We start from the raw sequence: 27,257 nt of genomic DNA on the forward strand, positions 1-27,257 counted from the left end.
TACCAGTAGGCAATCACTTTTCAATAAAAGAAAACAAGATGTTTCCTTCTAAGATCGTATTTTGACATTTTTAATATATTAAATTTTTGAAATTATAATGTATTAGGATTTTATATGAAAGTTATGGAAAACAGGTGAAATAAATTTTTAGTGTTGAAATGATTATTATTTACTTCCTTTTAGTCTAAAGAAATATTCCATTGTATTTGTTTTTTTAAAAATAATGTAGGAGTACTGCTATTTGTTCAGCCATTGATTAAGCTGATTGAATTGGGCATGAACTCCACATTACTTTAAAAAAATGGTATCACCGTGTAATAGAGTTACAAAGCTTTCATGTCTTAGATTCAGCCATACAGTGATGGAACACCCATCCCTCCACCAGTGCACATTCTCCACCACCCACATCACAGTCCTCACCCTGCCTCTATGGCAGGCAATTTCCCCAATACTCTCTCTCTAATTTTATGCATTATGTTTTGCTCAAAATTTTCCACCACCACTCAAGCCTACCTGCCAGGGGCAGATGTTAGATCATTTATTTTCCATTGCTCATTTTGAATATCATGAGATTTTGCATGGCCGCAATTATAAATGTAAATTTTTAGATTGTAAACAGTTGGATTCCAGAGACATCTCGGCACTAATTTATTTGGGGATTCAACGGGGAGTCCCTGGGCCAGGGCTGTTGGTGCGCTAAGATGGCGCCTGGTGGCACATTGTGGAGGATATGACAGCCTCAGTCCTCTGCCAGCACGTGGCCCAGAGATTCAGTCCTGGATTCAGTACAGTCCGCATACCTGGGCCTTGCTTGTGGAAACCCTTGGTCACCGGATTCCATCTGGAGTAGGTGGGAAGACTGTACCTGTTTCATCTGGAGTGCCCCAGTGAAATTGGCTCGGTATGGGGCCTGGAGAGATCTCTGGTGCTGCGATGTCTTCTGGGATTTGCTGCTTTGTCTCTGAGTCAGGACTATTCGTGCATTAAGATCCACATTACAAAATTTCCAGCAGATTATATTTTGGTGGGGACCATCCTGAGACTGGAGTCAGGCTGGGGATATGGCAGCAATCTTGAATTGTGGAAGCAAGTGGCTATCAGGGGGCTTTGCTTGAGTAGGGACGGGCCAACCTGCTCCCCTCCAATTTACCCTGGTCTGTTCAGCCATGCACGGGTCCAAGCTTTTCTGCGGTTTTTGATCTCTTTTGAGATTTATTTAGGGATCTCTGAAGCAAGGCCGTCAGTAGAGCTTACAGGGAGGCCCTGGAGTTGGTTCGTGGGGGTGACTGCCAGTGCTTCCATGTGTATTGGGAAGTGGGGGGAGGTAGCCCACCCCAAATTTGAGAAAGCCTGGAATTTTCAGTCACAAAACACGGGTACCAGAATTTTCAGCAGATTATATCTTGGTGAGGTCCGTCCTGAGATGGTGGGGTCAGGCTGGGGGGTTTGGTGGTGATTTTGGACTGTGGAAGCAAGCGGTTGCTGGGGCTCTGCTTGGGTGGGCCACCAGGCCACCAGCGCACCCACCTCCGATTTATCCCAATATGTACAGCCATGAACGGGTCCGAGATTAACTGCGGTTTTTGATCTCTTTTGAGATTTATCTATGAGTCTCTGAAATAAGGCCAATAAATAAGCTTGTATAGCTGAGCCGGAGGTGGTTTGTGGGTGTGGCTCCCACATGCCTAACTTTTGGCTGTTTAATTTCTTGGTAAACTTGGTCCCAAGTTGTTGGGGTCTGGCCACAGGCACAGCTGCAATTTTGGGGTGTCAGGAAGCCTGAAGGCACCATCAGGCTGCTGATACACTCGCCCCGCAGGTACAGGTCGACCTATTGGTGGCACCATACCCCTTCCACTCTCTTATTTAGTTCCTTTCTTATGCTACTCATCTTTAGATTTTGACCTTTCTGACCCTTTTGGGATCACAGTGTTTCACGGGGCAGGTTGAGGAGCACTTGATGAGGTCTAAGACGACAAAGCACACTGGAAATAGTTATTTTAGAATTTGAGTTATTTAGTGCTGTAGTCAGAGCTCTGTCTATTTCTGAGGGCAGTTCACGATCTCTGTTTGCTGACTTGACATTCCCTGGCCTTTCCTGCATCCCCAGTCTTTGTTTCTGTCATTCATAACTCGGATTCTAAGGTCACCACCCTGAGTTTGGGATTTGATTTTTGCACACTTTCTAGTGGTATCTTTTATTTTGTGGTCTAAAATAACCAGTAATTAAAAAATTCCCTAGTGTTTCTGCTTTTTCCATGGAAATAACTCTTCTTGCCTCCTCTTTCTTCCTATTAATTTGCTCTTTTCACAAAACATGACATGCCCCATCAGGAAGCCTTTTTATGTTCCTGACTACTGAATTTATTTTCACCTTCTGAGCACATTCTTCTCATATTCTCTCCCAATGGGAATTAAGGTACTGACATTAATTATGAATCATTTGCATTTACTTGGACTGGAGCAATAGCACCGTGGATAGGGCGTTTGCCTTGCATGCAGCTGACCCGGGTTCGATTCCTCCATCCCTCCCAGAGAGCCCAGCAAGCTACCGAGAGTATCCTGGCTACACGGCAGAGCCCGGCAAGCTACCCATGGTGTATTTGATATGCCAAACACGGTAACAACAAGTCTCACAATGGAGACATTACTGGTCCCTGCTTGAGCAAATCAATGAACAAAGGGATGACAGTGCTACAGTGCTACTTGGAAATCAGTTTACTTTTTCATGGCTATGAGCAGGTTTGAAAAATTTGGAATTTATTCAAGTTTTCTCTTCTTCCATTCTTCATCCTTACTCAGTGGGACAATTCTTCATCCTTATCTCAGTGGGACAATCCCACTGAGATATTGTCCACCACTGAATTTTTATGCAACTACAAGTCATGTGTTTCCTTGTACTTCTTTGATCCCCTCTTTTTAACTCCTAATTTATGATAGAATATATCTACTAGTAGTTATCCCAATATATTTAAATTATTGGCATATATGAGTTTTTTTTTAGATCAAGAACCATTATATCAACCTTGTACTTTAAGGCCAGATCTTTGCAAATTTCTGAATGAATGAATGAATGAACAAACTAACGTGGCATAACAGCTCACCATGATTATCTTTACTATCTTCTTAAAGATTGGATAGAATTGAAATGAGAAAGCTGAAAAGATATTACAGAGGGTAAGTTACTTGCTTCCCCTGTGACTGACGGAGTTTGATCAGCAGCACTACATATGGTTCCCTGAGCACCACCAGGAGTGTTTGCTGCATGTAGAGTCAAGAGTAATCCCTAAGCATTGCCAGGTCTGGCCCCCAAAGCAAGAGAGAAGAGAGAGGAGAGAGAGAGAAGAAAGAAAAGAAAAAAGAAAGAATGGTAATGAGGAAGAAAGCCTTCAGTTATTAAAGTTCCATGTTCATCTCTTGCTATAAGAATAATAATAATGTGAACCTCTGGCACAATTTGGTAAAAACTGAATTAGTTAAAGACACATTGGGCAAGTGCCAAATGGTTTAAAATTTACCATATCACAAATCACGAAATCCCGTTAATCACCGATTTCTCGGGAGGGCTCAGTAACATCTCATTTTGTCCTTTCCCTGAGATCTTAGAAGTCCATCTCGACTCAGCCCTCCTAATGATGTTGCACTGGGGGCTCTTCATGGTCAGGGGAATGAGATCTAGCTTGTAACTGGATTTTGCATGTGAATACACCATGGGAAGCTCACAAGGCTGTCCCATGTGGGCAGGAAACTCTCAGAAGATTGCCAGTTTCTCCCAGAGGGAGAAGGCTAAAGATATCGCGCGGCTGCTTTGCTTAAAAGCTTCTGAGAGCTTGCTTTTAAGTCTCTCTCTGGATGTTGGCTGTTGATGGGATTACACACACCTGGGTTCCTCTGCCGGTACCTTCATGCATGAGGCCTGTCCGAACGTGTGGAGAGGGGCCTCCAGCATGTCTGTAGCTAGGTTCCAGTGGTCTTCGGCCACTGGGAGCTCTGCTAGGGGTGGGGAGGGAAGCTGGAGCCCATCCCCTCTGAGAGGCCCCGGGAAAATTTACCATATAGATAAACAAAAACAAATACCGCACCACACTAGATGGTTTAAAATTTACCAGGTAGACAAAAAAAAAAAAAAAAAAACCACTACAGTTAATTGAAGCTTTATACATTGATAAGATTTTAGAAACAATATGCTATTGTGAGGCTGGAGCAATAGCACTGCTGGGAGGGCATTTGCCTTGTACGAGGCCTGCCTACCTGGGTATGGTTCCTCCATCCCTCTTGGAGCCCGGCATATGATTTTTTAAAAATAAATGGACCATAAATCACTTGTTTATGCTTTAATAATTACATAAATTTTGCATGTTAGACTCTTAGCACAGCAGGTAGGGCATTTGCCTTGCATGCAGCTGACCTGGGTTCGATTCCTCCATCCCTCTCAGAGAGCCTGGCAAGCTACCGAGAGTATCCCGAGTATACCGCCCGCACGGCAGAGCCTGGCAAGCTGCCTATGGTATATTTGATATGCCAAAAACAGTAACAATAAGTCTCACAATGGAGACATTACTGGTGCCCGCTCGAGCAAATCAATGAGCAACGGGATGACAGTGATTCAGTGATACAGTGAATTTTTACGTATTTTATTTACTTATTTAGGTTTGGGGGACACATCCGGTTGTTCTCAGGACATACTGCCTGGCTCTGCACTCTTGGGGAACCCCGTGGGACACTGGGGATTGAACCCAGGTCAGCTGCTTGCAAGGCAAACAACCTATCCACTGTGCTATTGTTCCAGCCTTAATTTTATGTGCCTTAAAACATTATACTACATGATATATATTCATGAATTTTTCAGTTTTTATAAATGAAGATTTCTTGCAACTTTGTGTTGTACAATTAATATGCTTATTGGAGGCACTAGAATTATCAACAATGTATGATATTGTTGCAAATATTGGAATAACTTTTATTTATTTTTTAATTTTTTTTGTTTATTTTTGCTTTTTGGGTCACACCTGGCAATGCACAAGGGTTACTCCTGGATCTGCAGTCAGGAATTACTCCTTGTGGTGCTCAAGGGACCATATGGGATGCTGGGAATCGAACCCGGGTCGTCCGTGTGCAAGGCGATCGCCCTACCTGCTGTGCTATCACTCCAGCCCCGGAATCATTTTTATTCTATATTTTTAGAGATTAAATTTGAACCATAGAAAATATTATATAATTAAAACACTTCCCCTTTGTAGAGGTAATATATTTTATTGAAAATGGATTGAAATTTTTTTTGAGGGGGAGTCTTCTCCTGGCTGTGCTCAAGGGATATTCTTGTCTCTGCTCAGGAGTGATCTCTGGCATTACTTAAGGAGCCATACAGGGTGTGGGGTATTGAACCCAGGTCAGCCACGTGCAAGGCAAGCACCTTACCTGCTGTACTATCTCTCCAACTCCTGGGTTAAAGCTTTTTAAAAAAAGTTTCTAATTCGAAAAAGAGAACAAAGTGCTAAAAACTGATTGCTAAAACCTGGGCTTTCTTCCTCTTCTTAGGTTGATATTGTGGCATTTCTGTGGAACTCAAGGATTCTGGACAACCAACTTAAAACCAGTGACCAAGCCAAACTCTCTCAAGCCTGATAGGTAACAGAATACAAAGAAGGCAAGTGGTGAATAACTCAAACTTAGATTTTCCTATTCCCAGATGGATAATAGAAAGAGAACACTTGGATTTATGCCAGACTCACTTTTTTATCTTTGTGTTTTTCAAAATTTTATTTAAGTTCCATGGATTTCAAAGTTATTCATAATTGTGTTTTTGACATACAATGTTCCATCACCAATCCTGTCACCAGTGTCAACTTCTCTCCACTCGTGTGCTTAGGTTCCCTCTCCTACGTACTCAGTTTTTCTGAGAAGTGATATGTGGTATCTTTAATTCCTCTCATTTCAATAGAGAAAGCATAGAATCATATCTTCCTAGATATTGTTTTCCAGATAACTTTAATGTTCGTTCCTCTATATTTTGATCGTATCATTTTGGATGCAGACTAGTGCTCCAGTTATTGATAAAATAGGGATTGGATGTAGTCTAAACTACATAGACTTCAGGTCCCACATGATCTAGGTTTGTTACGGGGGATCTTGGACTTTTTGGGATATATTACTTTTCTTGTGATATTTTTGGGGAGGGCTGGAATTTCGGAGATACTGCTTAGCCACATGCAAAACAATAAAAGCCCCATTTCACACCGTAAAGAAGTGAAACCTTTATATCGTGCCTGAATCTGTAAAAGGAATTGAAGAAAACATTAGCCGAACTTTATATGATACTGACTGTAGAGTATTCCTCCATGATTTTGTACCATTGGAAGCACATAGATCCCAAACCAAACAGGACTGCATCAAACTCAGAAGCTTCTCTCCTGAAAAACAAACAGCGATTAGAATGAAAAAGAAATACCTCCATGACCTGGAAGAAAAATCTTTGTAGATCACTAATCAGACAACAGGTTATAAGCCAAGATATATAAAATATTCACAAAACTTACCAACAGAAAAACAATACATTTGCTTCATTGACCTGACCAAACACATCCTCCAACATGACATACTAATCAGTATTTGAAAAAGAGATTCTTATCACCTATCCAGGAAATCCTGGAGGCATTGATGGAGGGATGTTGGCACTCTGACACATGGCATGGTGTTGAAACATTGTATGACCAAGACTCTCTTATTAGCATTATTTTAAACTTCAGTGCCTAAATAACAATTGAAAAAAATGGAATGAAATGTTGCTTAATACTTAAAACAATATTGATGAATCTGGAGTATATTATAGTAAATGAAATTTAGTTATACTCAGAAAGGCTAATGTTACCTGATGCTGAGAAAAAAATTAAATAATCAAACTAGAGGAACTAGAGAATAAAATGAAAGTTATTAGGAATTGGGGAATTGTGAAAAAGGGAGGCATTAATCAACAATCTAAAGTTTCTGAGCACAGCAGGTAAGAAACACCTTATAAGCATCTGACTCAGGCTCGATTCCCAGCACCCGAAGTGGTCTTCAGAGCACCTGTCAGAGTGCTAAGAGGGCACAGCTGGGTGTGCAACTCCTCCCACCCCTCCCCCTCCAAAAGGGGAAGAATATAAAGCTTCATTCATGCAATAGGAAAAAGTCCTAGATAACTACAACACACCATAGTACTTGCTGATAGCTAATAATAAGCAAGGTGTACTTAAAATTTTGCTAAAAGATGGTCACAGAGATAATCCAGTGTGTTGGAGCATAGCCTTGCATGTGGAAGGTTCAGGATTTATTATGTTTCCCTGAACATCTCTGGACAAAACCCCTAAGAATTCTTGCTATACATGTCATCAATAATAATAAAGAACATCTTTGGAGGTTGATCGGTGTATACATGGCATAGATTTTGGAGATATTTTTACAGGTAACCTCAAACTCATTAACTTGAACACATTAAATACGCAACAATAATGCCTCAAATTTTTGTTAAAAGTAGATAGTGCTGACTCTAAGAACATCATGTTTATAATAATAGTGGCCAATCGGATAGCCTGATGCAAAAGTTATGGTTAGGAGGCATCATTGTACAATTAGATATCAAGATTATGAATTCAAGTAATGGAAAAACAGTGAAATGACTCCACATCATAGTAAAAGTTGAAAGAATATAGGATGAGGCAGTATCACACATGGAGTTCCAAACCATTCAGAGTCTGATTTCCCATAAAACTAAGACAAGGAATATCATAGGATACGATAACCAGAGGCAGCATAAAATGAAAAATGTATCACAAGAAATTAAACAAACTCGTGATTTGGAAAAACCAAGTTGAACTCTTCAGTAGCTGCCTTTGTTTCTCTGTTTTTTTTCTGAATCTGTTACTGCAGATTAATAGCCTTCATTTGAGAAATAAATAGCGCGGGATTATTGTTCCATTTTAGAAACCACAGGTGCTGTGCACATTCTGTTTATAACCTTAGGGATGAATGAAAAACCAAATCTAACCAAAAAATAGTGACCAGGCACCAAAATCAGCTTTGCCAGCATATTTTGTCTTAATCATTCCAGCACTATCAGACAAATAATGACATGATAATGAGCAAAAAAGTTCCTCTGTCTGTATTGAATGCCAATTTTAAATAAGAATAAGGCTCTGAGCATGTGTTTACATGACAAAGAATTTTAAAATTTGAATGTTCTATTAAATAGTTAGAGCATACTGTTTTATTCATGTCTTGCATATTAAGTGGCATTTATAATTTACCTCATTGAAGGGCCCACTAGTTTCGAAGAATATAGATTTATAAGCCTTCTTCCTTAAAAAATGAGCTTCAATATTTGTGTGAATCATAGTCAAAAGAAAAAAATCGATAAACTATTGACTACGGGGAATGATCACATTCATTCTGCCCTTTGCGGTTGGTGAAATCCATGCTGCAATTACAGAGACAGGCTGGCAGCAGAGAGGCCCAGTCGGGCTTTCAGCGCCACATTAATACAGAACTCCCCCATTTTAATGCAGATATAGATTGGTATGAGTCAAGAGCTGACTACTTGAATTGTGAAGGCGCAACTCCGTGTGACTCCAGCAGGCCTGAGATCACAGTATTTGGGCTAATCCGTGTGACTTAGACTTGAAGGGAGGTGTGATTGCGCTGATGCAATTGAAGATGTCTATCTTTGGAATCTAAATACAGATTATAGCAAACTCAGGGTGGGCAAGACATAGAGTCATAGGACTATAGAAAAGAAAAGGATCCAGAGGTCACTTGGTCCCACTTCCTTTCTAAAGGAAGAAGAAATTAAGGTCCTTTGGGGTTAATTAACACGCATGTGCTATACAGCTAATACGCAGAGGAGCCCCACTGCAAAAAAAGAGATGTGTCCTCCTGGGCTTTCCATTGCTCTACAGAGGTCATGAAAAATAAAAATTTGCTTCATTTATAAGATCTACACATATGTGAGAATGCAATAGGCATGTCACTGAATGGGTTTTATCCAATACCATTGGTATTCAATGATCCATGAAATAGGGTGGTCATTGAATCTTACTTATCACTACGAGTATGCATATAGTAATGCAACATGAAATAATCTGCTGCATGTTGCAACTGAGGGGATAAAAGGATCCTATGTTTGAAGCATTAAAGGAGATACTTTAAAGAAATATTTTAATAATGACAAGACACTGTGTCTACCCTAGAGTTAAGAAGAATTTTAGGGTTAAAAAATTCAGACAGATTTCTAATTCATAATACATTATCATTTCTATCAAAACTATACTATGGATGCATTGAGAATGAGGAATAGCATCTTTCACTTCTCTAATATAAGCAAATGATATAATGGCAGTGCTTGGCTCATGTTCGTATTGAAAAAAAAAAACTTGCTTAATGTTTTAACCAAGTTTGTTAGAAATGTAGAATCTAGAAAACTACATTTTATTTTATTTGAAATGGGGTGGGGTTTTAGGCCAGCAATCAGAGCTCTGGTGGTGCTGTGGGACCATATTCAGTGCCAGGATTAAACTAGAATTGGCAGTACGTATGGCAAGTGCCATCTGCTACACTATTTCTCTTGTTCCAATATTTACATTTAAGTAAGATACCTAAGAACAGAGTAGGGTTTGTGGTGCCGTGAATCTATGATGAATCAAGTTTCTGATCACTTGTTGAGTTTAGGTGTAAAATCTGCACACAAAGGACAAGAATGAATGTTAAAATTTTTGAATGGTTCTAAAATTTTCTACCACCCCAATATCCAAGTAGAACTATCACATATGTTTTGTTCCTTCGTCACTAAGGCAATAATAGATTTCTAGCTACCCTCTCATTCGTAATAAGGACATATTATCAAACAGAATAGTTCCAGTAAATAATAATTCTTTTCTCACTTAATTCATATAATATGTAGTACTTATAGAGGTACTACACTCCATGGGAAATTTTACTTTTGATTGTAGTGTATGTTTGTTTAGCAATTTGACCTGGATATATTTGTCCAGTTAACCAAGTTTAATTATATTAGCAATCATACTGAAATCTGGAATTTTTACCTAGTTATGCTGTAGTTAATCAGAGAATTATGACTATAAACATCCTCTTTCAACTAGAATTTTGAGACAGAGTGATGGGGACATGAATCATGTTTCTCTCTTGCAACATCCTTAATACCAGTGGGATTTATGAGTTATTTGCAGCCTGAGTAGCTCCCGGGATGCTACACATATATCAAAAGAGGCAGAAAGGAGCCTCTGGAGATCTCCAACTTTGAATCCTGGTATCCATTTGTAAGTATCAATGAGATCTAGACAGATACATGAACAATTAGATGTGTGCTCCAGCAAAGAGCACTGTCAATGGGTTTTTTCTGTTTTATTTCATGAGCTTGCAAAGATGATCTGACCTCTGATTTACATAGGCTGAGAGAGTCCTTGTACCTGGGTGTCTTGTACTCTGTGGGTGATGGCTTTGTAACCTGTACAGGGATGCTTTGAGACAGCAGGTTGGCAGAACAGGATGCCCTGTCTCTGTAATAGGCTAGTCAGAAGTCAGGCTCACAAAGAAGGACATTTCAGCAAGAACCAGCTTACTTTGACTACCTTCAAAATGAACTCTCGGAGTTTCAGGTTTCCACAGAGGGGTGTCAAGACAGTTTATCGCAGAAAGAGGTAGTCAGGGGTCTGGGAATGACACGGTGGCAAAAAGTATCTTCCTTGCAAATGTGAGGCGACAAGTTTGAATCCCAGTCTGCCTCTGAGTGTCACACTGGAAAACTGGATGACTGAAACCATGATCAGCCATTTTAGGAACAGCTCCACAACAAAGGGATCTCTGGCACAATGCAGCCAGTCGTATTTGGCTACAAAATTGTATGATGACACTCCCCCACCCCTGCCCCTCGGCTCCATGGTTAACACAACAAACCGGGGGTGAAAGAATAACTACTAAGCTATTGTCTATCCCCAGATAATCCCAACAGCAGCAACAAAATAAAGAAAGCAACTGGAAGGAGAATAAACAAATTCTGGAGAAGAAGAGAGTTGGGATAGAGAAGGGACCACCATGACAAAGACAGTTGGAAAGGATCGCTCTGGATAAGAACTGCATGTTGAAAACAGGTAAAGGAAGCATGATAACTCCTCAGTACCTGTATTGCAAACCTTAATGCCACAAAGTGTGTATGTATGTATGTGTGTGTGTGTGTGTGTGTATGTGTGTGTATGTGAGAGAGAGAGAGGGAGAGAGAGAGAGGGAGGGAGAGACAGACAGGGAGAGACAGAGAGAGACAGAGACAGAGGGAGAAAGAGAGAAAGAGAGAGGGAGAGAGAGAGGGAGGGAGAGATAGACAGGGAGAGACAGACAGGGAGAGACAGAGAGAGATAGAGATAGAAACAGAAATAAAGAAGGAAGGTGCCTGCCATGAGACAGATTAGGGGAGGGAAACTGGGGACATTGGTCCTGGGAAATGTACACTGGTGAAGGGATGGGTGTTGGAACACTGTATCACTGAAACCTGACCATGATCTGTTTTGTAACTTCAAATCTCACATTGACTCAAAAAAATCATTAAATTAAAAAATAAAGTGTGAAGTGGGGATTGATGAACCAAATAATGGTGCTGGAAGAGAGGAATATCTACATGTGAAAATGCAGTGTTGCAGCTTACATCCTACATAGAAACCAGCTTGAACTGGATCCTAGGCCTAAAAGTAAAATATGAAACAATAAATTTGGGAGGGAAACAAAGAGATTTCCCCCAGCAACAGTGGCCACGTTGATATCCAGAATGTGAACTACTGACTCTCATACACCCTACACACTCTAAGGGCTGGCAGAAAACTACAGGGTTTTAATTCCATGCAGAATAACCCCATAAAATCCCTAATTAATAAGTGGAAGGAACTAGATATAGACCTGCCTCTATGATTAGAGTATCATTATATTGTAATGAGAATAGCTTGATTAACAGAGAAATAATTAGTTAGCCTTTTATTGTATAATAATGAATCATGTCAATGGTCAGAAACCAGAAATCTAAAGCTCCACTGTCAGCACCCACAAAACTCTGCAAACAAAAGGAAAATGAAGGAATTCAGCTGCACTAGCAGACAGGTACAGGCAAGTCCTTGAGTTCGTATAAATTCTTGAGCCTGATGAAGAAGACCCTCAAATCAACACTTTATGCAATGGCAATAGAAAGAAGGGAATCACTGGAGGAGAAATTCAATCATAGGAAAGATGAAATGTTTCTGAGTAAAAAAATTCCATACAAATAGAATCGAAGGCACCGAAGACTACACTAGCAAGCCACAGCAGCAGAATTCTGAATGTGGAAGACTGTAGCATTGAGCTTGAAGACAGAAACAAGCCAGAAACAGTACTGAAGTGGTAAAAGATAAGAGAAGTAAAAGAAGGAAGAAATGGAAGAATAACAAGAGAAATAATCTCTCAATTGTAGGAATACCAGAAGGAGGGAAGCTTAGAAGGGAAAAGAATAAATGAGGGAGGAAATAATAACTCAGAACTCTAGTCTCTGGAAGAAGACTTTTGAACAATTCAAGAGGTCCAAAGATTACCAAAAATACTCAAACAGATCATCATCATGATGTAATAAAGGTTTCAAGAATCAAATTATAAAGAGAGAGGCAGACTACTTAAAGCTTCAAGAAAAATGAAAAAACTTTAAGTACAAGGGAAATGAAATAAGAATTATAACAGATCTCTCATATGAAAAGAACAGAATGATATATTCAAAATACAAAATGAAATAACTTTCAATCTAGAGTTCATTACCCTGCAAAGCTGTCACATATGAGGGAAGGATAAAAAGGTTCTCAGACTAAGAGATGGAAACATTTGTTACAACTAAAACAATTCTGCAAGAAATTGCAGAAACTAAACCCCACACAGAGCAATTGCAATGCTGCCCTTTGTGTCAATATTCTCTCTGAATGTCAATGGACCACACTCTCCCATAAAACGGCATAGAGTGACTGGATGGATCAGGAAAAACAATACAGTTATGTACTGCTTACAGGAAACAGGCCTATTATAGGATGAGTATAGAATGAGGATGAAGGAATGGAAAGCAATCATACAAACCAGTGGTAGACCAAAAATGCTGGAACAGCCATACTATAACAGACTCAATAACATTTATTCCAAAGGAAGAACATGAGTAAGGGACGGATACTAATTTTTGGTTAAGAGAACAAATGGGTCAAGAAGTACTAATTCCTATCAACATATATGCATCACATGAAGAATCAGCAAAATTTATAAAGCTTCTGCTCACAGATCTAAAGAAACCCACTGATATAAACACAATAACTGTGGAATACTTCAACACTCCACTGTCGCCACTAGATAGATTAACCAGACAGATCAGCAATGATACGAGAGCCTTAAATGAGGAATTAAAATAACTGGCATTAATGGACATATACAAGACTGTCCATCCTCAAAAGTTGAATAAACATTGTTTTCCAGTGAGGATGTATTAGGACAAAACTCAAATATAGATAAATTGCAAATGCGGAAGTCATACCAAGTACTCTCTCAGATAAAAAATTCCATGAATATAGGAATTAGCAGTAAAAAAGACGTGAAAAACCATATAAACAGAAAGCTGAAGGAAACACTGATAACAACTGGATCAAAGAGGAAAATAAGAAAGAAATAAAAAGATTCATTGAAATTTCCCTGATGAACATTGATGCAAAAATTCTTAATGACATTGTGGCAAACCCAATTCAACAGCACATCAAAAAAGATCATATACCAATTTCAAATGGGATTCACCACAGGCAAAGATGGTTCAATATGTGTAAATCAATTTACGTAGTAAACCACATCAATAGTAGGGAAGACAAAAATATATAATCATATCAATCAATTCAGAGAAAGTTCCTGACAAGATCCAACATTCATTTAAGAAAAAAAACATTTCAACAGAGGCTGGCTTGTATACAGCTGACCTGGGTTCAATCTCTGGCATTCTATATGGTCTCCTGAGCACCGCCAGGAGTATTTCCTGAGTGTAGAGCCAGGAGTAACTCCTGAACATTGCTGGGTATGACCCCAAAACCAAAAAACTTGCTTCAACCAAACAGGGGTGGGAGAAACCTTCTTCAAGATAATAATGAGCACCTATAACAAACCCAAAGTCAGTATCATCCCAGTGTTAAAAACATAAAAGCATTCCCACTGAGATGAGTCACAAGTCAAGGATGTCCATTGTCTCCACTTTGATTAAATATAGTATAAGAAGTCCTAGAAACAACAACCAGGCAATAAAAAAAATTAAAGGGATACAGATTGTAAAAGAGAAATTCAAGCTGTCACTATTTCCAGATGACATGAAATAAAATACATAAAAAGCCCCATAGTCCACTGAAAGATCCTTAGAAACAATAAATAATATAGCAAAATAACCAGGTATAAATTTAATACACAAAAGCTGTTACATTCCCAGAATGGGAGACTAACACCCAAGAACAGTAGAGATAAGTACCAGGAGGATTACTCCACAACTTAGAAGCCAGACTCGAATGCTGGGGGGAAAGACAGCTCAGAAAGAGAAGGGACCACCAAGTAAAGGGTGCTAGGAGGGCCCGCTCGGGATGAGAGAGGCGGGCTGAAAGTAGACTATAGAGCCAACATGATTGCCACTCAATACTAGTACTGCAAACCACAACACCCAAAAGGGAGAGAGAGAGCAAAGGGGAATGCCCTGCCACAGAGGTGGGGTGGGGTGAGGGGACGGGGTGGGGGTGGTGGGAGGGATGCTGGGACCATTGGTGGTGGAAAATGGGCACTGGTGAAGGGATGGGTACTTGACCATTGTATGAAGGAAACACAAGCACAAAAGTTTGTAAGTCTGTAACTGTACCTCACAGTAATTCACTAATAAAATTTTTTTTAAAAAAGGCTTATATTCCTACATACAAGTATTGAGCCAGAGGAGAACGAGATCAGATCCTACTCCATTTAAAATGGTGTCCAAAACATCAAGTTCAAGTTCATGAATCAACTTAATGAAAAATGTCAGAAATCTATACTGTGAAAAGTTCAAGTTCATGAATCAACTGAACGAAAGATGTGAGAAATCTCAGCTATGAAAACTATAGCTCACAAGAAAGAGAAATGTAGGAGATGGAAAATTAGTCCATGGAAAACTGAATGCAAGAATTTGTATTGTAAAAATGACCATCAAACCAAATTATTATATAGCATTAATGTGACCCCTTTCAGACAAATGATACTTTTCAAGAACTTAACAGGGAATAATAGAGCTCAATTATTTTTTCTTACTGAATCAAAGATAGAACATTACAAAGCTGTTTGTGACTGGGTTTCAGTTACCAACACCCATGCATACTCCACCAGCGTACTCCACCAGCGTACGTTTCCTATCACCAATGTCCCCAGTTTCCCTCCTACCACCCCAACACTACCCCCCCCACACACATGCCTCTGTGGCAGGTAACTCTCCCCCCATCCCCCTTTTCTCTATCTCTTCTTTTGGGCATTATGGTTCACAATACAGACACTGAAAGATTATGTATATCCCCTTACCTACTTTCAACACTCAGTTTTTAAAGAATGATCATTTCCAAATATCATTGTCATACTGGACCTTTATCTAGCTTAACAACCCTCCACTTTCCACACAACCTTGTTATTGAAAACCCATCCTTCCACCAGTGCACATTTTCCAACATCAATGTCTTCAGTATTCCCCCTGCCACCCCATCCCACCCCTCCTGACCCCTTGTCTTTATGACAGACAATTTACTTCAATTTTTTTTTTTGATTTTTGAGTCACACCCAGTGATGCACAGTGGTTATTCCTGGCTTTATACTCAGGAATGACTCCTGGGGGTGCTCAAGGGACCATATGGAATGCTGGGAATTGAACCCTGGTCGGCCGCACGCAAGGAAAACACCCTACCCACTGTACTATTACAGCACCGACAACTTACTTCTTACTTCTTCTATCTTCTTTGGAGCATTATGGTTTGTAATACAGATACTGAGAGGCCATCATCTTTGGTCCTTTATCTACTTTCAGCACACATCTCCCATCCTGAGAGATCCCTCCAACCATCATTGACTTAGTGATCCCTTCTCTATCCCAGCTACCTTCTCCCCCAGCTCATGAGGCAGGCTTCCAAACGTGGAGCAATTTTCCTGGCCCTTATCTCTATTGTCCTTGGGTGTTAGTCGCATATTTTGTTACTTTTATATCCCACAAATTAGTGTAGTCATTCTATGTCTGCCTCTCTCTTTCTGACTCATTTCACTCAGCATGATACTCTCCATGTCCATACACATAAGCAAAATTTAATGACTTCATCTTTCCTAACAGCTGCGTAGTACTCACTGTAGATGTACCATAGTTTCTTTAACCAGTCACCTGTTCTCAGGCACCTGGATTGTTTTCAGATTCTGTCTATTATGAACAGCTCTGTAATAAACATACAGGTGCAGGTGTCAATTTTTGTTTTTTGAAGAATGTCCATATTGTTTTCCAGAAAGGCTGGACCAGTCAGCATTCCTACCAGCAATGAACGGTCTCATTCATTTGAGGGAGAAAGAAATGGGGAGTCCCTTTCTCCCCATATCCGTGCCATTACTGGTTGTTCTTGTTCATTTGGATGTGTGCCAGTCTCTATGGTGTAAGATGATATCTCATTGTTGTTTTGATTTGCATTTCCCTGATGATTAGATATGTAGATCATTTTTTTCATGTGCCTTTTGGCAATTTGCATATCTTTTTTTTTTGCATTTTTTTTGGTCACACCTGGCGATGCACAGGGGTTACTCCTGGCTCTGCACTCAGGAATCACTCCTGGCGGTGCTCAGGGGACCATATGGGATGCTGGGAATTGAACCCCGGTTGGCCGCTTGCAAGGCAAACGCCTTACCCGCTGTGCTACCGCTCCAGCCCCCTGCATTTCATTTTTGAGGAACTTTCTGTTCATTTCTTGTCCCAATTTAATTTTTTTGGTTTTTGGGTCACACCTGGCAATGCATAAGAGTTACTTCTGACTCATGCACTCGGCAATTACTCCTGCAGTGCTCGGGGAACCATATAGGATGCTGGGAATTGAACCCGGGTTGGCTGCGTGCATGGCAAATGCCCTATCCCCTGTGTTATTGCTCCAGCCCCTCTTCTCCCAATTTTTGATGGTGTTGGAAACACATATGAATTGGGAGAATTATTATTGTCAAAATGGCAATACTCCCCAAAACACTATACAGATTCAGTGCAGTTCCTATAAGGATATCCATGACATTTTCAAAGAAAAAGATTAAACATTCCTGACATTTATATTGAACAATACATCTTTATGAATAGCTAAACCAATCCTTGGGAAAGCAATGGGAGGAGACATTACCTTCCCCAACTTAAAATTTTACTCCAAAGTGGTAATAATTAAAACATCATGGTACTGGAGTAAAGACAGACCCACAGACCAATTTAATAGAGTTGAAAATCCTGACCCTAAAATACATGAACATTCAATCTTTGTTGAGGGAGGAAGAAATATGAAGTGGAGCAAGGAAAGCTTCTTTAACAAGTGGTTCTGGGAAAACTGGGCAGCTACATGTAAAAATATGTACTCAGATCTTTATCTAATGCACATAAGAAGTCAGACAAAGAAGCATTAAATACCTTAACATCAGACCCGAATCCATAAAGTACATGGAAGGAAAGGTAGGCAAATCCCTCCACGAGATTGAAGCTAAAGGCATCTTTAGAGATGAAACACCATTGACCAACCAAGTGGAAGTGAAGATAAACAAACAGTACTACATTAACTAAGACTACATTAACTAAGAAGCTTTTGCACCTCAAAAGAAATAGTGACTAAGATGCAACAAAAGTTCGTGGAATGGGAAAAGTTATACACCCAATACCCATCTGTTAAGGGGTTAATATCAAAGATATATAAAGCACTAGTAGAACTTTATAAAAAAATAAATAATAAAGTTTGTAATGGAATTATAAAACATCCTGAAAGCCATGCTGAGACATTAAATATCGGGTGGTAACTCATTAGTTAACTTGAAACTATATTTTAAAACTATAGTGATCAAAACAGCATGACATGGCAATAAGGAGAGATTCTTTGACTAATACGCTAGAATCAAGTACCAAAAGACAGATCCCCTGATAGTCGGTCAACTAAGTCTTTACCTAAAAATATCTAAATACATGAAGTGGAATACGGATAGTCTCTTCAGTAATGAGGGCTTGAAAAACAAAAACAAAAACAAAGTCGAAGCTATATCCATATCTTACACCTTATGAAAAGTCAATTCAGTTTGGTTCAAAGACTTTGATATCACATGAGAATCCATAAAATACAAAGAGTAGGACCTCAAAGATATACTCCATGATATGATTCCATTGGTAAAGTTAACGTAAACAAAAGTTAAGAAATAAGACAGCAACATAAATAAAAAACAGGCTAAAAATAAAACAATGAGCAAAAAATATTAAATTAAGAAAATCCAGAGATAATTAAGAAAGCCCCCAAATCCTATCAAAACATGGGGAGAGGAAACAACAAACTTTGCAGAAGGAGAAAGATGATCAGTAGCCATGCCAAAAAATAGTGCTCAGCATCAGTTTTTAAAAGATAGGAATAATCTGTGTCGACAACTATGGGTTTAAAATAAAAACAACTCTCATCCACTGTTGGTGACAATGTTGTTTGGCTCATCTCTTATAAGGAAAAGTTGGCTATTTCTCAGAAAAGAAGAATGGAGCTGCTATATAACCCAGAAATTCCAATTCTTGGTATCTACTTCCAGGACACACAAAAAGTTCATTCAAAAAGACACATGCACACAATTATTCATTGCAGCACTTACCACAATAGCGAGGCTATGAAATTGAAGTTGGTGTACAATTACAGATGACTGGAAGTTGAAGGTGTGGTCTATATACATAGTGGATACTGTGTAGCTGCAAGAAATGATTAAGTTATGCAATTTGCTGTGACTTGAATGGAACTAGAGGGTATCATCTTAAGCAAAATAAGTCAGAGGAAGGGCAACTACAATAGATGATTTCACTTATTTGTGGCATATAAACTAACAGGACAAGGGAATGCAATTTATCAAAAGCCTAGATTATGTGATGAGAAGAATAGGGAAGAAAAGAAATTGAGAGGCAAAGAGGCAGACAGGATGTAGCAGAGGCAGGTGCTAAGACACACTGTCAGTGTAAAGGTGAGGAATATATAATATCTAAATCCAGAGTCAACAATAATGAAAGCAAGAGATAAAAATACTGCAACCAAAATTAAATTTTTTCCTATCAAGGAGGCAGCCAGGGTAGGAAGGTACCTAGAGATATCGGTTGACACTGATAGTGGGATCGGTGTTGTAACATTATATACTTGAAAGTTAACTATGAATTACTTTGTAAACCAATGTGCCTGAATAAAAATTAATAATAGTAGTGTGAGGAAAAAGACATGAAAGTCTTCGAGAAAGGCAAAGTTTGAGATAATTGAAGATTTCTTAGACATACACCAAAAGCTCTTAAATAAAATATTGATAAATTATGTCAAATTTAAAATCTTTACTCTTTCAAACTGTATCACTGTATCACTATTATCCCATGGCTCATCAATTTGCTCGAACGGGCACCAGTAACGTCTCCATTGTGAGACTTGTTGTTACTGTTTTTGACATATCAGATACACCACAGGTAGCTTGCCAGGCTCTGCCATGCGGGATACAGTATAAAAATAAACAAGCAAAAAAGAGAAACTTTGCAAAACACTTATTGATAAGGATATTTAGACTTGTACCCAGAATTTACAATAGTACTCACGGTAAGAACTAAAAGAACTAAAGGAAAACCAATGAAAATGGGCAAGTGACAAAGAAAGGTATTTAACCAAAGAAGTTCTACAAATTTCTAATTGCTACATGAAATATGTGCTTATTTTCAATCATTAAGTCAATGATTCATTTTCAATTGTCAGACTACAAGAAATAAGAGGAGAATAGCTAATGTTTATGAGGCTGGGGGAAAGGAGAAACAGAATACATGTGAATTGAGATGTAACATGGTACATATCTTTTAATAATGACTTGGAGTTTTCTTTAGTGTTAATCATAAAACCACCATATGACCTGGCTGTTTGATTCCTTTTTATAGGAATTATCAAACTTAAGAGAAATAAAGACATAGTTCTGCACAAAGAATCCCACAAAAATATTCATCATAGCATAATTTGTTAAGAACATGACTGTTTATCAACTGGTAAATGGATTAACAAGTTTGGAATTGTCATACAATGGAATATTACTCAGCAACAAAATAAAAGAAAAAATATCAACATATCTCCTGTTACTAATAAAAAGCAAAACTATTATTTTAAGTGAAATAACCCAGATGTAAAGCACTATGAATTATATTCCTATTTTTATGAAATTTCCAGCACGGCAGAGCCTGGCAAACTACCCATGGCATATTTGATATGCCAAAAACAGTAACAAGTCTCACAATGGAGACGTTACTGGTGCCCACTCCAGCAAATCGATGAACAATGGGACGACAGTGCTACAGTGCTATGAAATTTCCAGAAAAGAATAACTTAGAGAATAATGCGCCAGTGATTATATTAGTCTGAGGTTCTGAATCAAAATTATATGTAAAAGGATCACTGTCACTGTCATCCCGTTGCTCATTGATTTGTTCGAGCGGGCACCAGTAACGTCTCTCATTGAGAGACTTATTGTTACTGTTTTTGGCATATCCAATATGCATGGGTAGCTTGCCAGGCTCTGCCGCATGGGCTCAATACTCTAGGTAGCTTGCTGGGCTCTCCAAGAGGGGCATGTAAAAGGATATGAGAACAAAAATATGTTTTTTTCTTAGGAGAACAGATGTGTTTTAAAAGTGACTTATGGTGGTAGTCTCATTAGTCAATAAAGTAATTAAAATAATTAAATTATATTGCTGGAGTGTATGAATGCTATGTTATGTAAAATAGGCCTCAACAAAAGGCTTTTAAATAGCTTTGAACTGGATAGATGTTAGAGCTAGAATGTTTTGCATCTTGTTGGTGTTAAACACTGGAATCACCCAAGAAGTGGCTGCAGCTGGAAGAGTGAGGAGAGAATGAAGAAAATTCAGCATATACAAACTCTGGCTTAAAATAACCCTAGTGTTTGATAAGATTGTCTTGGATATAAAGGGTTAATAAAGGGTTAACTGCACTTCATTAAACATGTTTCTATTCTATGAAAGACACTGTCAAAATAAAAACAAGACCCACAGACTAGGAGAAGGTAGTGATATATGGCACTTTAGGCTATCCAAGGTTATCCAAAATAAGCAAAAAGCACTTAAAAAACGACAAAAAAAATCTAACATTGGTGAAGGGTATCAGTCACTTTGGTGGTTGAAAGGTCCTAGCACATCAATGTCACAAAAATTAACACTATTGTAACCATATTACTTAAATTGTATAAGTATGTACAAATTTGAATTAAATTTAACTTATTTATGTTTAATAACTTTAATAAATATTAAAAATTCTAAAATGCTAAAATGTAATTAGTCAAAGACTTTAATAAAACAAACACTATCAAATATTTATGGATGTCAAATAAATAGTCATATCTGCTTGTCTGATTTTACATTGTGAAATAGATGGTACGGCAGAGCCTGGCAAGCTACCTGTGGCATACTCAATATGCCAAAAACAGTAACAATGACAATTCTCATTCTCCTGACCCTGAAAGAGCCCCCAATACTCCATCGGGCTACACTAGCATGCGACAGGGACGGATGGAGACGTTACTGGTGCCTGCTTGAGCAAATCGATGAACAACGGGATGATAGTGATACAGTGATAAAGGGTTAATATCCAAACTATAAAGGGCACTGGAAGAACTTTATAAGAAAGAAATAAACCAATCACCTCCCAAAAATGTGTATGGGGGTGATGTAAACAGAAATTTCCTCAAAGAAGGTGCACAGATAGACAAAAAGTTTATGAGAAATTGCTCTTTCATCACTTATTAATATATTGGTAAGTGGAAGAAAGTGTAACTGTCAGTGTGATTATTTCCTCATATATTTTAGCAAGAAATTATAAATATTTTAATTATTATATATGACATATTTCCTCATATATTCTAGCAAGAAAATTTATTGTGTAAAGTTGAAATGTAACCAAATACTGTGAAATCATGATAGCTCCAAACCCTACATTAGTTGAATATTTTCTAGTAAGAGATTAAAAAACTTTTTGAAAAGGAGGAATTTCTTCATCTCATGTTATTTAAAATTTCACCTCATATCATTTGAAAGCACTAAAGTACAAGTTATTTATAATATTTATATATCTGTTTCTACATTAATCATTGTGACATGTTAATCACTCAAAATTAATAGTAAATTGACATTTCTTGATGATGAGATTCTAAACAATTTTTTAAACTAAGAATTATGTTGAACAATTTTCAGGAAATTGAAAATAATTTTAAAATAAAAGAGCATCATATTAAAAATCAAAACATATCTGGGGCCAGAGAGATAGCATAGTGGATAGGGTGCTTTACTTTCACACAGTCAAGCCAGGTTCAATCCCTGGCAATCCCTACAGTCCCCTGAGCACCACCAGGAGCGAAATCTGAGTGCAGAGTCAGGGGTGACACCTGGAAACTGACATGTGTAGCACTATCCTCCTGTAACGACTCACATAAAATTGTGAGACTTGTTGTTATTGTTTTTGGCGTATTGAATACATCACAGGTAGCTTGCCAGGCTTTGCCATGTGGGTGAGATACTCTCGGTAGCTTGCTGGGCTCTCCGGGAGGGATGGAGGTCGACCCTGGACCCAGAACAGTGCTTGTCGTAAAGCGTCCAATTGTCCTGTACTGTCCAAGGATATAAGAGTCACCAATGAGAGTCATTTAGTCCTATCCTGAAGAAATGAAGTGTCTGTAACAAAACTGAAGAGTTGTTTCTGTAACAGCATCAGTAGTGGTTGCAGCAATGAGACCTAGGGGAGCAGCTATTTGGAGTCTGATAAATTTCAGGAAGCACTGGATCAGTCGGGGAGCACTGGAACAGGAGCATCACAACTTCTGGTAGGAGTACTTCAGCAGGGGAATGCAGCCATTCTCTGGTCAGATTCATTGGCAGTGATAGAGGTGCAACTTAGCTTATGTTTGAGAAAAATCACTTTTGAAAGTTATCAGAAGCTTTGATCATTGGAGTTTGGTCTCCGTGTCTGTGGATAGAGAAAGAGACTAAAACAAAACAAAACAAAAACAAAAAAACAAAACAAAAGTCAAAACATTATCCAAAATAACTTTAAAGAACTCAGGAGTTGCCGGCTATAAAATTTATAACCTATATAAATTTTGATTATAAACCTTTTTGGTTATAAACCTATATAAATTTATAACCAAAATAAATTTCTTTCCATTTTGTTTTGGGTCAGTCTTTTTTTTTTTTTTTGTTTAATTTTCTAGCACCAGGTCCTGGGGTCTCCCTGAAGGCACATTATTGTAGTGCACAGAAGACCTAATTTAGATAGACAGTAAGTGTACTTTTTGCATTGCTTACTCCAGTGCCTTGGAAATTATAGATAATTAGTTAGATATTTAACTGATAGCTCCTTTGGAAATTAAGTTGAGTTCTTAATGACCCTGAAGGTCAACAATCTTTTTTTTTTAACTTCTAAAGAAAATTTATTTATCATTGACAGCATTTTAAAGAAAAATACTCAATTATTTGATATGTCTAAATATTCATTTCTACCTGTGGTGTCCAGGTATATATAACTAATACTTAGGCTTAACAACGTATATTTAGAGTATAATACATTGTTTATTTTATCTTTTATTTTTTAATTTTTGGTAGTTTGGAGACAAACCAATGATGCTTAGGGATTACCCCTGATGTTTTGCTCAGGAATCACTCCTGGTAGTGCTCAGGGGACAAAACGGGATGCAGGAAGGTTGAACCTGGGTTGGGTGTACACAAGGCAAGTTCCCTCCCTGCTGTACTATCTCTCTGGCTCTGTCAATTTTTTGAGTTCTGCCTCTGTAGCTATGTATCTTTGATTTAAATTGCTTTAAATACATTTCTCATTTGTAAAATGAAGAGAGCAACAGACCCCAAACTATTACTATTGTGAATATTAAAACAGCAAATCACTGGAAAGTTTTGGAGTAGTTGGCACAATAAATAACTTAATTTCAGGGTTAATTTTCTTTGAAAATGTAAAGTATTAAAGTATTAATTTGAATAGTGCTGAAATCTGGACTTGAGCGATAGCACAGCTGATAGGGCGTTTGCCTTGCACAGACCCGGGTTGAATACCTCCCTCCCTCTCGTATCTCACCCGAACAGCAGAGCCCGGCAAGCTCCCCATGGCGTATTGAATATGCCAGAAACAGTAACAGCAAGTCTCACAATGGAGATGTTAATGGTGCCCGCTTGAGCAAATCGATGAACAATGGGATGACAGTGCTATAGTGCTACAGTGCTGAAATCTAGATTCAGCTTTGTTCATCAGTGGCTGGGAAACCTTGGGAAAACCACTTTACTTTCCTGGGTTAGAGTTAGGTCTTGTAAAATGAAATGGATAGAGTAAAATATCCCTGAGGACCTTCCTGGATTAGTGTCTCTGAATTTGTGTTAGTTCAGTTAGCACACTGAACGAAATTCATTTTGTAAAAGGATTGATTTATTTTATTCTGATTGTGCTTATTACCTGCAATAATAAATGTCCCAGGATAATAGTCCTCTCTTATTTATTTGGACATCGTAAACTTAGCCTGAAACACATAATTTTTTTTTCTGTACCTTTTATCTTTCCCCACCAGACTGTTCTGATCTGTTCATTTCATGTGTTGATCTTCTGAATTAGGATGAAGTATTTGTTACACTAAAGCTGTCTTTTTTTTCAACATGATTAACAATAGAACTCACCACTTTGAACAATCCCCAATTGGAATAAGAAGGCTCTCATAAAGTCTACCTTACACTGTGTACATGGGACCTCATTCTGTAGATTTTCATTACTCTTTGTTGCAGTTTTTTTTATTAGTTTTTAACAAAGCAGAAGGAGGAAGAGAAAATTGTTATCATCCCTTTGGGTATTTCCTCGTGATAGGAATGGAAGTTTAACTTTTGGTGAAGTCTCCATGGGAATTTGAAACAGTTTTATTATTCATCCAAAATATCTCCTATTAAAAATATCTCCAATTCAGTTTTGTCACTAATTTAATAAACAGTTGTTTAACTCAATTACATAAACACTGTACTTGATTTTTTGAATATCAAATTTTTAAAAAATACTATTTAGCATACTAAGGATACATTTAATCCCATTTGCCTATCTAGAAACATAATACGATGTAAAGGTAATAAATTAGGACATTGGTGGTAGGAAATGTACAATGGTCACGGGACTAGTGTTGGAACACTGTGTGACTGAAACCCGTTCATGGATGACTTTATAACTGTTTATCTCACTGTGATTTAATATTTAAAATTGCAAAAAAAAAAGGATAAAGCAAAGAATGAAAGAAAAAGATCAGAAGAAACAGGTGTTGGTTGGTGAGGAAGTGTAGGAAAAGGATTGGTGCTGATGTAATTGCTGCAGCCTCATAGAACATGGAATAGATATTTCTTCACTGTATCACTGTATCACTGTTATCCCGTTGTTCATCGATTTACTCAAGCAGGCGCCAGTAACATCTCCATTCATCCCAGCCCTGAGATTTTAGCAGCCTCTCCTTACTCGTTTTTCCCAACGATTGGAGGCTCTTTTCAGGGTCAGGGGAATGAGACCTGTTATTGTTACTGTATTTAGCATGTCGAATACACCACGGGGAGCTTGCCAGGCTTTTCTGTGCAGGCGTGATACTCCCGGTAGCTTGCTGGGCTCTCCGAGAGGCATATATATATATATATATATATTTATATATATATCCCTCTATGATGATGTGTCACAGTCCAGGAATATGTTCACTCAAGCGTGAGGCTTGGCCTGAGAGTGTGGAAAGCATCCTGAGCGTGGCGGCAGTGGGGTAGTGGAGGTCCGCTACTGGGGCTGGTCCCCTGGGGCAGGGAGGGCTCTCAATTGCCCCTTCTGGGGCGCCCCAAGTGAAAACAGCCTGGCAAGGAGTCGGGTGCATGATTATGGGGGTGTCCTGCCATAAAGCCACTTCCTGCCTGCGCCAGATAATCTCATCAGCCACCCTCCAGAACTCACGGCTGCTTCTCCCGGAAGGGAGCATACAATGAGGCCCCCATAGAGAGTCCTTAAAAACTAAAACTGGGGCTGGTAAGGCCTTGCATACGGAAAACCATGATTTGATCCTTGACAATACAGTTGAGACCTGACAGGAGCGATTCCTGAGCACAGGGCCAAAGTTAACCTTCAGCACTGCCAGGTGTTCCAAACTGAACAAACAAAACAAAAGAAAAGCAAAATAAAGGAAGAGGGTGAATGACGAGAGGCGACCCCTGAGACAGGAGTGGAGGAAATGGGCACGGCAGTGGTGTGTCTGGTGTTGGAATACTGAATGGAGCGTTCTGTAAAACTACATGTCATGGTGGCTGAAATAAGATAATGTTTGAAAAGGAACTCTTAATAGTCATAAAAATCATTCCTATATGTAATATTGAAAGACATGCAGATATTAATTTGAAGGTTTATTTTCATTCCAATGTCCCTAAATAACCTAGCAATTAAGACATGGCTTCTTATTTTGTGACAAAAATGGATGACTTGCATTGATTTTGCTAAGTGAAATAGGAGGTGGAAGAGAATTACTTGATGGTTTCATTTATTTTTGAAATATGAAGAAGAAAACAAATTAACTGACAAAAAAATAACTTTTAGAATTGGTGAAAAGTACATAGTAATTACCAGGAGGGGAGAAGAGGAAGAGGAGGAAGAGGAAAAGTGGAAAAAATACATAAAGGGATGTTTTAAGTTTTGTTTGTTTGTTTGTTTTTTGCTTTTTGGGTCACACCCAGCGATGCTCAGGGGTCATTCCTGGCTTTGTATTCAGGAAATACTCCTGTTGGTGCTCAGGGGACCATATGAGATGCTGGGAATCAAACCTGGGTCGGCCATGTGCAAGGCAAATGCCCTGCCCACTGTGCTATAACACCAGCCCCAAGATGTTTTAAGTTTTTAGTGATAGGTGTTATACACACAAAGGTGTGAATC

Source organism: Sorex araneus, chromosome 2, assembly GCF_027595985.1.
Source record: "Sorex araneus isolate mSorAra2 chromosome 2, mSorAra2.pri, whole genome shotgun sequence".
Taxonomy (NCBI): domain Eukaryota; kingdom Metazoa; phylum Chordata; class Mammalia; order Eulipotyphla; family Soricidae; genus Sorex; species Sorex araneus.